The following is a 14,009-nucleotide window of genomic DNA, read 5'->3' as shown; positions in this document are numbered from 1 at the left end:
AAAGAGTGGCGCCGCAGGCCCCGCCCCGCGCCGTGCCGCCCCGCCCCGCGCGCTTTGCATGAGAAAGCCGTGCGCCTTGGGCTCCCCGTGGGGCCGGCCGCCGTGCTGCCTCCGCTCGGCTCCCGCGCCCCTTCCCCGGGCCCAGGGCTCTCGGGAACGTGCCCGGCACCCCAAAGACGCTGAGGTTACGGGAAGTTCGGGGGCGCGGGGGGGGGAGGCGACCGGGGCGGCGGGGGGGGGGCGGCTCACCCTCCCCGACTTTATGGAGGGTCCCGGGCGGAGCGCGCTTTCAAAGAGAAAGGGGATTTGCGCTTTATGGCCTTGGCCATAAAGTGGCCCCTGGGTTTGTAAACCTGCCCAGGTCGCCAGGGACCCGGGTGACCAGCCTGGGGCGCGCGGCCAGGCTCCGGGGAGGGTTTGGCTTTGAAATTTCAAAGGGATCGGGAGGAACGGGGAGGGCTCCAGGCGCTCGGATTTAGGGCCGAGGCCCGTCTAGGCGATGGGGAGGGCGGGGCTGGGGAGCCTTCCAGGACCCGAGCCCCCCAGGCGTCCGGGTCCTTTAGTGCAGGAAGTCGTCCACTGCCTGCCCGCTGCTCCCATTATTTGTCCAGGGTCCGCTAGGGACGCGGAGCGTGGCGGGAGTGGAGAGCAGGGATCCCGCTCTCGGAGAAGGAATTGGAGGTGTGCGCCGAGGCTCACACCCTCCGTGGAGGAGCCGCTGTCCCCAGGATCTGCGACCCCATCGTGGAGAGCGTCCCCTCCCCTGCGCGGGCGCGCACACCCAGCTCTCTGCACTGGGATGCACTAGCGTTCAGCCAGCCTCCACTCACCCTTGGATAAATAGTCCCCAGGGGTCCCCTAGTCACCCCAAGGTCGGGCCTTTGAAGTCCCTGGGAAGCTCCCAGGACCACCTGCGGAGAGGCGAGGCCAGGGGGCCCCGCACCCGGCCTCCTGTCCCGCCACACGCCCCAGACTTCCGCTTGGCACTGGCCCGGGACGGGGCTCGACCCGCACCTCTCACCCGTGTGGGGTCGTCGCGATTCGGCCAGCTGTCTCCAGTAAGCCCCGGGCCGCAGAGAAGGGGCGCCAGGCCCTCCCACTGCCCAGCCCCCCGGCGCGATGGCAGAGCCCGGCACTTCCTCCGGGAGCATTGGCTTCTAATTAGAACAAGGCAGGCCACCTCACTCCCTCGCCCAGCCATCCTTCCTCGAGGTGGGAGCCCTCCACTTGCCCTGGGTCCCAGAGCAGCAGACAGGTGGTTCGCACCCCCAGCACGGAGTCCCCGCCTGCCCTCTGTGTCACTGAGACAGGTGGGGTGAGGGCCGAGGGCTGAGGGATGGGAAGGGAGGCCAGAGTGGCTTTGAACAGACAGCCATTGTGATGAGCATGGTGTGCCCCTCTCCCTGGGGTCTAGCGAGCTATCTTTCAACATCCCTAAGTTAGAAAAGAGTCTGCAGACATCGCCTGGCGCTGCTAGAACTTTCCCCTGAGGATCCGCCTGGTACCCTGTCCCTTTCTGTCCTGTTTTCTTTTCCTCCCGGTGCCAAGCCCTGGAGAGGGGCGCAAGTGTTTCCTAATTGATCCTTTAGGTGCTGTTTTAATTCCGCTGTGTTCAGGCCTATTATTTTAGCCACAGCCACTTCAGATTGCTTTCTTCTCCCCTTTTTTTCTTCCTTTTTCAAAAGTAGGTCTGCAGAGTAGCACTTCCCTGGGCCCAGCAGAGTGGCAGACCAACAAATAGACATTATTATCGGAAAATGGGGGGCGCTGAGAAATCAGCAACTGGAAGATAACTCTGTAACTAATAAATGAAAAGGGCCTTTTGATGCTCCAGCTGAAAAGATATTTTATTTTATTTTGTTCCCTGTGTGTGGGATTTGAGCTGTGAGTCTGAGGAGCTGCCCAGCAGGGCTGCGGCTGGCCCCCCTCTGACAACTGTTATGGAGAATCGGGAAGAATTTTATGGCTGCCTTTCCTTCAGCCCTTTTTTCTTTTGTGTTCTTTGAAGAATGACTTTAGACATTTTATTTACATATTTAACCATGGATGAAAGAGGGAGAAGAAAGCACTGGGGGCTGTCGTGGGAATAGTGATATGTTTAAATTAATGGGAATCTTATTAGACCTCTAAAAATGTGAGCAAAGGTTTTCAACGAAACTTTATAATTCAACACCACTTCCTGTAACGTACAGGGAGAAGGACATTTTTTTGCTGCAACCACCTAAAAATGTATACATAGCAGACAGCTGCCCTTGATTGTCCGAACTATCTTCAAGTTCTCACAAATGTTCACAGGGAAAGTGTGAGGTTTTTGAAAGGAAAGATTTCAGGAGTCAGACAGCCTCTTGCACTGCACGAAGTGTTTTGGGAGGTGGAAGGGGGTTGAAAGAGAGGCCCACTTTCATTCTGTTCAAACTACCAAAGTCCAAAGAATGAAGTGCTTTGACACGGGTATTGCTAACAATCAAAGTTGTATCTTTCCTTAGAATGTAATAGTCAGTGGAAATTATAAGCCCTGTGCGAGGTTTTTTGAAATGGGATTAGAGAAAAACCCAAATAATCTCTTTAAGATAAAAAGTACTGAGACTTTCAGCAGTAAAGGGAAATTGAACCCTAAGTCTCCCGTGCTCCAAGTCAATTGCAAGAGTAAACTTGTGTGAGGCAGGCAGAGTGGAGTGGGCTAGGAAGCTGCCTTGGGGGATCTGCCGGCTGTCGGGGTGCCCAGCCCGAGGCAGTAGCTCCCGCCCGGCGGCCTCTGAGGCATTCCCGTTTGGTGAGCCACTGCGAGGCTGCCCTTTTCTCTCTGACCTTCTCCGCCATCAGCATTGGGTTCGAGCAAGGCAGTGGGCAGAAGGAAGGTGGCTTCTTCTAATCGTTGCCTGGCACCAGACGCCTGAGCTGCTGGCCATGTTCCCTGACCTGTCTTGTGTCCTGTTTCTCCAGAAACTTGCCGGACAGAAAACCTGCGCAGAAAGTCCCACTTTGCCTTCTAACCCAGGGAGCCTGCTGGCTCTGGCGCCCCGCCCCACCCGTGGAAAGCCCGTCACCCCCCGCCCCCGGGAGTGATATTTAGGACACTGGAGGCGGGCAGGTCCCAACAAATTCAGCAGGCACAAAAGTTTTAATTACACTTAAAAATCGCAGGTTGTAAGATTCGGGGAAGGGGTGGGGGAGGTGAGAAATAAACAAAAAAACCCTAGTCATAAACTGGAGGAGCAGCATCCTCCAGGCTGCTGAACAATTTAGGCTGCTATTTTAAGGCCACTTCCCTTGAAATGTGGATTGAAATATTACCAAAGGTTCCGCGGGGTGCATTCGTGTGAATTGCAAATCAGAGCGTTTCTTTAATCCTCTTTCAAGGCCGGGCCTGGGCTCACTGGCGTCCAGCGGCTCCCCACTGCTTCCTGCGCAGAAGGGACCATTCAAGGGGGCAGCTTCTCTCCTCTATTCCCACACTCCAAAAACAACACTGCAGACAGACACCCTCCAACTAAATTAGATTAAACTCCTCTCCTCCACAGCGCATTAGCCTTTTTACTGCCGGCTTCCTGGGCAGCACCTCCTCCCTGTTTAAAGACACAGCGCTGCCTTTCCATGGGCTGGCTGGGCACAGGAGCAAGCGTGACTTAAGGGAAGGGGGGGACCGAGCACCCCGTCTGAGGGTGGAGCCGACTCTTCAGGCCGTGCACATGTAATGAACCATCTCTCCTGGCCGCTCCAGCTGGCTCTGGTCTCTGGGCCCCGTCCCAAGAGCTCTGTCCTGTGTCACTGTGTCCGTGGTGGGGTTCTGGTGTGCTGTGAATTTATTCTTCCTCCCCATCCTGCTGCCTGCCTAGGGCCCCCTGTCCCCTCCTCGACCAGCACCAAGAGGTGTGGGGCCTGCCTGGCGGCTGTGTGCCACGGGGACACTGCTGGGAGCCAGGACATAGGGCGCCACGCGATGTGCACCCTGGACGGTGTCGGGCTGCAGCCCCAGCAGTGGTGGGAGTTGGGGAGGGTTCTAGACGGAGGGGCCGTGACCTGACTTCAGTCTTCCCAGGACCCGTGGCCGCTGTGTCACCACCAGATGGGAGTGGGGAGGGACAGCCGAGGCCCAGCAGGGAGGAGCTCATTCCCCTCCACACTGCCCTTTCGCTGACAGGGGAGCAAACGCGCCCCACACCCCCCAAGGGCACCCCACCGAGGAGCACAGCTCCGCTCCGCACACCCTCAGCCTGGCCGAAGGGTTTCTGCGCAGCGGCACACAGGACACCAAGGAGGTTGGGGGCTGGGAGTCCCCTGAGCAGCCAGGCTTCTCCCTGCACAGGGTGGTGAAGACAGGCCCAGAGCTGGTCACTCGCAGAGCCCGTGCGCGCGCGCGCGCACGCACACACCATGTCCACGCCCTGATACTCAGATGCGGGAAAGGATCCCGATTCTGTCTCCACGCTCTCTGGAATTGTCCAGCAGGTGCTGTTCCAGGGGTGGCCGCTTGCGGTTCGAGGGAGGGGTTTGAGACATGAAGGTCACACTCCAGGGCTGCCTGGGCCAGCTGCAGCTGGCAGAGGCAGAGGAGCCGCCCTGAGAGCTGTCAACTCAGTGCCTCAGCCCTGTGGGGGCAGGACAGGGACCTCCCGCTCCCCGTGGCCCCTCGTCTAGCAGTGGGCCCAGGGCCTGAGCCCTGTTCCCCAGAATGCAGGCGGGGTGCCCGTGTAACTGCCTTCCAGTCTTCTCCAGGGCGCAGCTTCCAGCAAGCCACGCCGAACCTGTGTCTGAGCTCTCAGCACCTAGGATGGCGAGCACCGCCCCTCCCTGGGCCCGGTATCGCTGTCCCAGGCTCCACCTCGGGTGCATTGCTTACAGGCTGCTGGTTGTCTTAAGGCCCAAAGCTTCCTACACGGAGGATGTAAAGCGAGAAGCTCTCCCCGTTCAGGAGTCGCCCTGCTCTTGCTGCTGGGTCCCAGCTTCTCTGGAACTCTCCCCCACTTGGCCAAGGTGGCTCCCAAGGCCCGAGCTCCCAGCTGTGAACTTGAGCTGTGATCGGAAACCCTTGTGTTTTCCATCGGGTTCTGAGAACAGCCTGCAGAGTCCTCTGAACGGCTCGGCTTCGGCCGCGCCTTTGTCCCTAAACCAGTTGCTCTGTCTGGGTCCATCTGGTCACTCAGGCCTTGATCTCAGATGTGTGAGTGTGTGCGCATGTGTGTGCACAGATATGTGTACACTTGTGTCAGGAGGACACGCACGAATCTCGTGTGTCCCGCACAGATGTATCTCTGAGAAGACATGCCCCCCCCCCCCCACTGAGCCCCACTCTGATAACGAATAGGTGCATCTCAGCATTGAAAGGGGATCTTGGATCCACCTCCAGGCGGGGTCTGGACTGGGCCCCTCCCAGGGAGCTACCTCAGCTGAGGCATGTTGGATGCATAGGCCAGAAGCCTGAAGAGGCGGCTGTGGAGAGGAAGGAAGAGGTGCTTGCAGGCTGGCGCAGTGGCAGCCTGGGCGGGCCAGCTTTGAGCCTGCACTGTCCTGGGGACAGTCTGCAGGGATTCAGGCCATGTGTCTGTGGACCCCTGCCCAGTCCTGCACCAGGTGGCCTTTGGGGTAGGCTGACCCGGTCCAGCTGGTTGCCCGCACAGTGGGGACCTCCAGGCTCCCGGCACTGTTGCAGGCTGGTGCCCAACGCACTGGCTGCGGTTCACACAGGCCTCAAGTGTGGTGCCTGACGGCGGGGCTCCAGCTGCCACGGCTCAGGCCTGCTGCAAAGCCTGGGCCTCGTCAGCGCCATCTCCAGGGGCAGCACCTGGCCAGGGCTCTGCCTCCCTCTTGGGGTCCAAGGGGGACCTCTGGGGAGGAGACCCCCAGTGTGCCTGATGGGGACCCCACACGGGCAAAGGTGGGGTGTCCTGACTCTTAAAGGTGCCGGGGCACCACACGGAGCCTGTTTGCACATGTGGGCTATAAGAGGTGGTTTTCTGTTTTTGTTTTTTGTGGTACTGGGGACTGAACCCAGGGCCTTCACGCTAAGCTCCTTCCCCAGCCCTTTGTTATTTTTTTGTGACAGGATCTTACCAGGGCTGGGCTCCAACTTGGGGACCTCCCGCCTTAGCCTCCCAGAGTCCCCGGACCACAGGCGGGTGCCACGTGCCCAGTGCCTTTTTTAGAAGTAGCTACTGGAATATTTGAAGTTGCCAGGAGGCTCAGCCCAGGTTGGATTTCTACCTGAGAACCTTGAGACCCCAGGTCTGCACCCAGGTCTGAGGGACTGAATCCACTCCTCACAGTGTGGGCTGGGGTTTGGGTTTTCGGTTTTGTTCTGTGTAGTGTTTTGAAAAGTGTGCGTGGCATCGTGCACTTTTAGAGCACCGCTGTTCCACGTAAAGTCGGAGCTTGTAGCTTGTCCAGAAATCTCCCACCGGGCCCGAGTGCTGCGAGACTGCCCTTTTGTGGTCTGTAGGGAGGAGGGCCAGTGGGGTTGGATCCAGGCCTCGCACTTGGGGCTGCTTCCCAGGCCATCTGGGTCAGAAGATGGATGGGACCAGTGGCTGGGGCGACGGCTCAGTTACACCGGAGAAGTAAAGGCCCCTGCCTCAGTTTCCCGTGTGGGCGGGAGCATAATTACATGTGCCGCAGCAGGTAGGAGTAATTGCCAGTGGGAGCCGGGCGGAGGCTGTGCAGACCCAAGTGTGTGTCACCTGCCGCAGTGGGGCCCCAGTCTCCCCAGGACACAGAGGTGGGAAGGAGCTAGGCCCTGCAGGCTCTGCCCCAAGGCATGGCCAGCGGGGTCCCGGCTTGTCCCCATCTGGGAAACTGGTGGGCGCCGGGCAGGGTGGCCTCTTAGGGACCCTCACAGCCATCCAGGGGGTCAGGAAGGAGGGGCCGTGGGTCCCAGAGCCCGCCCCTGCCGGGGCCCTGCCCCTCCTCCTGGCTGCCTTTCCTCCCCTGGGTGCCTGGGGGGGTGCTAGGGGAGGTGGCTTCCTAGTCTGTGGCCCGTGTCCTCCAGAAGGCAGGTCCCTCCCATGGTGGCCACGAAGGGCAGGAGAGGCCCACACTGGGCGGCCAGGCAGGGGTGCCCAGAGGAGCTTCCTGACTCAGTGTCCCCAGGACTCCAGTGCTCTGCTGGCTGAGATTAAGGCCAGAAGCCAGAAGGCAGGACTCGGCCTCTGGTGGCCCAGGAAGGGCAGCTCGGCCTTCAGGTCACAGTCGGATCCCAGCTAAGCTGCCTGTAGCAAAGCAATGTGGGATGGTCTCCAGCGTGGACAGGGACAGTGGGGGAATGAGGGTGACAGTCATGAAGTTCTCGGGGACACGGGACGTGGAGCTCTGCTGGGATCCAAGTGAAACTTCCTGCAGGTCTCCAGCCCTGCACTCCCTCCGGAACCAGCCTGGGCTCCCTCTGCCCTTCCCACCCGCTTTGGGACTCTGTGGCTGGGTCCTGTGAGGCGTGGGCCTGGCTTATGGAGGCATCGCCTGCAGCAGGACAAGAAGCCTCTCTGTCTTCCGAATTCTTTTCACACAGGGTGCCCAGGCTGCACTGGTGGGTACAGACAGGCGTGGACGTGGCAGTGGCCGGGGGTGTGGAGCACGGGCTCCCATGAGTCGCCGTGCAGGGGTGGGGAGGGGCTGTCCCGGGCTGAGCGGCCTTCACCGGCTGCTGGAAGGGGAGTGTGGTCGCCAAAGACTCAGCCCAGGTCCCTCCAGGGCCATCATGCCGCTCGGTGCCAGCTGCGTCCTCCGCTGCCTGCCTGGTAGGAGCCGTGGTCCTGGGCAGCACTGGGGACACATGGAGCCTCTGAGGATTCCAGATGGTGCCAAAACAGGCTTGTGGAGTGAATGTTGGCTTCCGGGGGGGCCCCAGGTGGGGCCACAGGTCTTGGATCTGCTGGATCCAAAAACAGTGCAGCGGCCTGTCCTTTGGGGACACCGTTGTCATAGGGCCCTGACCGCCAGGCACCAAGGCAGAACGCGCTCCTCTGATCACAGTGCAGCATGCGCATTGCAGGAAATGCACAGAGATGGAAGTGACGTTGCCAGAGCCGCCTCCTTGGGACCCGGGACTCGGGATGCGACAGCCTCCAGACTTGAAGCCGCCCCACTTGCGTGCAGAGTGGGTGGTCTGTGTGTTGCTCTGTCACTTTCAGCGTGGGATGACCCTGCTCCTGCAGTCTCCCAGATCACGTGAGGTTGCCCCGCCCTGCCATCATTTATCAGGCATGTAGGTGGCTTCTGGGTGCTTCCCGGTTTTCTTTCCTCCCAGGTATTGTTCCCATTGGCCGGCCGGGTCACAGAACCCCGGAGAAAGGCCGCCTGACTTTGGCTCTGTTCCCCAGTACGCGTGGCCACTGGGGCTCCTGGCTGGTGAGTGGGAGGCCACCTTCGGGCTTGGGTGTGCCAGGTGTGTCCCACACACAAAACAAACTCAGTCCTGGGTGCACAGTGCAAGCTCCCTGCTCACCCAGTTTCTGGGCTGGGCTCGGAGTGTGGGAGGGGTGAGCTCCCCGCCACGCAGTCCCTGTCTGGATGGACGGGTTTCTGGAGGTGCCTGCTGGAACAGAGGCGGTGATGCCTTCCCAAGGCTCATAGCACCCTGTTCGGAGAACACAGAGCTGCATCCCCTCGGCTCTGCCGGCCACGTCCTTGTCTCTGCAGCCCAGGACTTGTGTTCAGCATCTGTGGCCTCCAGGGAGCTGTGCCCGCTTGGCTTGCTCACCTCCCGCCGTCTCCCGAGAGTCCTGCGCTGGAGAGAAAGGCCCGAGTTCAATGGCATTGTGCTTTTATTTACTTGTCCCAGCTGAAGAGCGAGCACTGCCAGGCCGGACTGTCTGCTCTGATTCTCTCTCTCTCTCCCTCTCAGACACTGCGATTTATAGCCCAGCTTACCACAAACAGAGCTGGGAACATCACCGAGCGGACAGGCCAGGGCACAGGGACAGTGCCTGCCTGCTGCCTGGGCCTCAGGGCCGAGCGCTCGGGCCACTGTGTGCTCCAGGGCCTCCTTGCCGGGCTGGAGCCTTGGGCTAGGACTTCCCTTCCACTCACTGTCGGCCTGCACTCGGGGCTGTGGAGGGGCTTCCTGGGGCAGTGAGCCCGGGGCCTGTGGGCAGTGAAACCGCTTCCATGTCCTACTTCTGCGAGGGTCACCTCGTGCCTGCTCCTGGTACCACCACGCTGAGGCCCGAGGCCTGGCGGCTGCCCGACCTCCACAAGTGGGGAGAAGCTGGCAGCGTCTCAGAGCTGCTCCCTCCTGAGAGCCCCAGAGTGAGCCCAGCCCGGCTGGGATGCCTGGGGTGGGCGACACCCTTGGCTGGGGCTGCAGTGGTAAAGGGGATGCCCAGGACCTGGGTGGGCCTTGCCTGGGTAGTGGAAGGGCCTGGTCTCCCGCTGATGTCAGCTGGCCGCCTCCCATGCAACAAATAAATTGTCACCTGCATAGCTGTCTGCACACCTGTCCGTCAGCCTGTTACCAGCTGTCTGTCCACATTCCTGTCCTCTGCCTGCGTCTACCAACACATCCGTCCGTTTATCGTCTCTCTAACCTATCATCCATCTCTCCGTGTAACTATCTACCTCTATCTACAAATCTATTCCACATCTATACAGCTACCATCTATCCACATATAGACACATGACCTAAAAAATCTACCTGCCTGGGTATGTGTGTCTCCACCTCTACACATCTAACTCCCTAAGTATCCACCCATCTACTGCTATCTAGACCTCTCTGTCTGTCTGTCCATCTCTAACTCTATCTCTGGGTATCTGCCTGTGTGTCTGTCTACCAATTTACCTATCTCTCTCTCTCCATATCTACCCATCATGCAACACCCTCATGCACACTGCACCCGTCTCTGTCCCTGTCCCCTGATGCACAGGTGGCGTGGGAATCACCAAGTCCCTCTGAGTGGCTGGTGCTGTGCGGAGGGTAGGAGGCTTTGGTTGACGTGGTGACAAGGTGACACTCGACCCCGGGCATCCTGGAGTGGAGACGCGGTCAGGTTCCCTGTGGCCCTGAGGCTGCGGGGCCCTGCCTGGCCCGCTCTCTGCTGGACACACTGCACTCCCCCGCCCCCCGCCCTTTCTTGGAGCCACCTGGCCCCGCCCTGCTTTCCAAACAGACACCCAGCCTGGGCTCTCGGCCCACTCGCTGGGCACAGAGGCCTCCTTCTGTGCCTTGCAGGACCAGCGGAGGAGCCTGAGCGCCCAGGTGCTCCCCAGGCCTCCTGAGAACTAGGACTGTGTCCTCCAGGGCAACTGCTGTCCAAGGGCCTCCACTGAGCTCTCAGGATGGTGCAGCCCAGAGTGGAACACTGACTTCCTAGGCCGACACGAGTGCTGGACTCTGCTCTGCTCAGCTCTCCTAAGCCAGCGTTCCCCTGCACACTGCCATGCACAGGAGGCCTCCTGGGACACTTGCTCGGGAGCTGCTTGTCGATGTCGAACCCAGCTTAGGGACGTAGCCACCCGCTGTCGACAACTGAGCAAGCGCAGTCTGGGCCGTACTGGCTGCAGCGGCCTTCAGGGCTGGCGTCCTGCCCTGCTGTGTCCCCAGCTGGGTCGGTGCCACTCAGCTGCCAGCCACCCCAACAGAAATGGATCCCCGCTGTGTCCGAGGCAGCTCCCCTGGAAGCTGTGAGGACCCTCACACTGTCCCTCATCGCTGGCTTGTGGCCGGGTCCTCCTGTCCCTCTCTGTGTCACTTTCCTGAGCAGCATGAGCTCATCCTCTCCATACACCTGTGACCAGCAACCCAGCTCCACAGGAAGTCACCTCCGAGGTCCTCGTCCTAGGACCTCAGCACAGATGCTGGGGACACTGCCCATAACACTGCCATGTTTCCTCCAATGGGTGACCAGCATGGACTTCTTAGTCCAACTGGAAAACTGGACACAGGACACCAGGGCAGAGGGCAAGAAGGTCAGATACTGAGAGCCGGGCCCCGCTCTGGGGACAGAGGCAGGAGAGTGCCAGGCCCCACCCAGGAGCAGCTCCACGGAAGCCCAGCTGGCTGCTGCCCCACGCAGGGTGCCACAGTGGCAGGGCTGCCCCTTGTCCCCAGAGGCCGGGCCATGGGCATCCCCGCCTGTGCGCCATTAGGAAAGAACTGAAGGACCCTGGCAGTCTGTGGCTCTGTAGGCCCCGTTGTACTTGTGGATCTCCCTTTGCTTCTTGTCCAACTCGTAAGAGGGAAGCTTCCGGAAGGTGGCCTGACCAGGCTCCTGGAACCTTCTGTGGCCGGCTGAGTAATGGGCTCTGAAGACATCCATGCCCTGATCTCCGAGGCCTGTGAAGGTGTCAGCAGAATGGAGCTGGGTATGGGAACCCCGGAATGATGTACCTGGGGTACAGGTGCAGGTGGGGCCATTCTGGTCATTCTTTACACGGCAGGCGCCGAACAGCCCAAGTTCATCTTCTGGTCCAGCTGCTTCTGAGGTGAGCTGTGGCTCAGTGCCCCCGTCTGTGAATACAAAGAGTGGTGCCAGCTTGACTTCCGGCCTCAGTGTCTCTTCTGAGAAACGGGCACAGGCCCTCATGTCCCTCCCAGAGAGGAAAGGGGCCACTGTGAAGCAGCCAGCACCCTCCTGCGCACTTCAGTCCTGGCACATGACCCATCCCTCTGCACAGGCGGAGGCCGGAAGCAAGGACTGACCGCTGGCAGGGCAGCTGCTGCCTCAGCTGAGCACACACGTGCTCCTGTCTACCACAGCTGTGTTGCCCAATGCTCCATGCTAGCACCTGCACGGAGGGGCTCTGCAGACAGGCCGAGGTCCATGGTGCCTATGGGGCCTCCTGTGACCTGGATGTCCACTCACGCCAACGTCTGCTGCGTTGTCTGCTGACATCACAGCAGTGCCCACGCTCGGGCCCCTGGAGTTTTCCAGGGACACTGGGACAAGCAGCAGATGTGGATCCAGGTGGCTTGGCGTCACGTTTTTCTAATTGAAAATTTTAGACAAATAATTGCAGATTCATAAAAAATAACACTGACCTCATGTGCCCTTTACAGTGATCTCATCTTACAAAATCTGAAACACATCATGGCCAGGATATGGCACCCATCTGGCTTCATTTGTCACCAGGATGCTGTTCTGCCACATGGGCTGATGTGGTGTTTTTGCAAGAAGGATATTTCTGACCCAGCTCCGAATCTGAGGTCCATCTGTCCAGTTTTACTGATCCCTGATACACTTTAGAAAACCTGTAGTAAGGCTGGATAAGACTGAATGTCCTATCCGGGGCCTAGTCACTTGTCACCTGAGGCAGGATGTATGTCACAGAATGGCTGCAACTGTACCATCTATCTTCCATACACTTCTTACAGTATGACCCTGACTCCAACTTATCCATTAAGATGAGGGGTCTACTGTCCTCCATTCAAGTGGGCTTGTCACTAGAGGGGGAATGATGCTGTGTGATGCCTGAAAATAAGCCAGAATGGTGGTGAAGCTTCCTCTGGTTCTTTTTTTGTTTGTCTTGGGGTTTTTTTGGTACCAGGGATCGAACTCGGGTCCTTGGGCTTGCGCAGTAGGCGGCGAAACTGCTGAACTAAATCCCCGGGCCTCCTCTGGATCTTTTTAGGATGCTTGTCCTGGAACCCTGCTCCCACAGGTAAGGATGCCGGACTCGCCCTCGTGGACAAGCCCCGTGGAGGTGCTGTGGAAAGCGACCAGCTCAGCCCACAGAAAGCCCGCAGCCACTGCCAGTCACGTGAGCGGGACCACGGAGTCACCCCCCCCCCCCCGGACAAACATTCCACCCTCCGCGGCCTGAGTCCCTGCCCTGCGGGGCCCACAGCGCTGGTTCTCTGCCTGTTCTCTGCCCTGGCGCTGACAGCAACCGGAAGACGATCCTGCATCCTGCAGCCGTTTGCTGAGCACCTACTGTATGCTAAGGATGCTGGGAAAGAACGGTGAGGAAACCTGGGTGCAGCCCGCGCCCTCCTGGCACCGCCTGGCCGGGAGGGAAAGATAATCAGAGCCCTGCTTTGCTCAGGCCCGGATTTGTTTTTGTTTCCCTTTGGGCTTTGATGCTATCGCCAGAGGAATTAGCCCGGAGTCCAGGCTGGCTGAGCCGGTTCCTGCTGCCGGCGGAATTAGCTGTGAGTCACCTTCTGCTGCTGCCGGGAGGACAGCTGTCCTGGGCTCGGCTCGTCGGCACGACCGACCTAGGCAGGTGTGGGGCCGGGCCGCGGGGGAGGTGGGTGGAGACGAGCCGCGGGGCTCTGGGAGGAGGGCCGGCCGGACCGTCCAAGGCCCAGCCCGGAAGCCAGTTCTCCCCCTGGTTGGAAGCCAGAAAACAAACAGCGGAACAGTGTTTCCGCCGGGCGGGGCCCAGTGCGACCCAGAGGTCCCGCAGCTGCCTCGCAGGCTGGGCACTGGAGCCCGCGCTGGGCCCAGGCCCGAGGGCGGCTCTGCGGCGGAGCAGCAGCCTCCGGACAGCCACACAGCGCCGACTCTGCTCTTCGCTCAGGCGTCATCCCTGCGGCCGGGCTGGCCACGTGGCCAGAGATGGCCAGTCAGAGCGCAGATCTTTGGGCTGCAGTGATTGGCTCACGGGTTGGCACGTGACCCACTTCCAGCCAATAGCCATCAGGCGGAGAGCTGGTTCACACAGGTAGGGAAAGGAGGCTTTGTCCCGTGGGGCTGGAGGCTGAGCCCGTAGAGGTGGGAGCCATACACGGGGGACAGCGGGCGACACTCCCCCTGCTGTTCTGGGGGTGGGAAGTCCTGACCTTCGGAGTCGGTTTTTCTGAGGCTCTCCTGTCGCGAGCAGGTACCGTGGGTAAAAGAGGACTCAAACTCGGATGGCAATTCACACACATTGTCATAATTCATTTCAATACAGTTACCACACACTATGCAATTACCACGTCCCTGTACCTGTACTGCGCAAGTCCTGTATGCAAGTCCCATATGCGCAAGTCCTTATGGGAGTGCGACGTTTCCTTCCGCAGGGTCAGAGGGTCCGATCCGTAGACGAAGGGCGTCGAGTCGGCGCTAGGCTGTCCACCTCTCTGCTTGCCTCGTCCTCTG

General features: G+C 59.9%; 1 long non-coding RNA gene across 1 annotated transcript; it reads right to left on the bottom strand.

Moving 5' to 3' along the window:
- Positions 1-3,102: 3,102 nt before the first annotated feature.
- Positions 3,103-13,449, bottom strand: LOC147822044 (uncharacterized). The gene is made up of 2 exons (XR_015446322.1): positions 11,966-13,449; positions 3,103-11,434 (listed from the first exon to the last, which is right to left on the bottom strand). It is a non-coding gene; the product is annotated as an uncharacterized LOC147822044 (long non-coding RNA).
- Positions 13,450-14,009: the final 560 nt, after the last annotated feature.

Source organism: Heterocephalus glaber, unplaced genomic scaffold (assembly GCF_053883595.1).
Source record: "Heterocephalus glaber isolate CG9 unplaced genomic scaffold, H.glaber_assembly_v1.0 deba00001687, whole genome shotgun sequence".
Classification (NCBI taxonomy): Eukaryota; Metazoa; Chordata; class Mammalia; order Rodentia; family Bathyergidae; genus Heterocephalus; species Heterocephalus glaber.
This window is presented reverse-complemented; position numbering and strand designations above follow the sequence as displayed.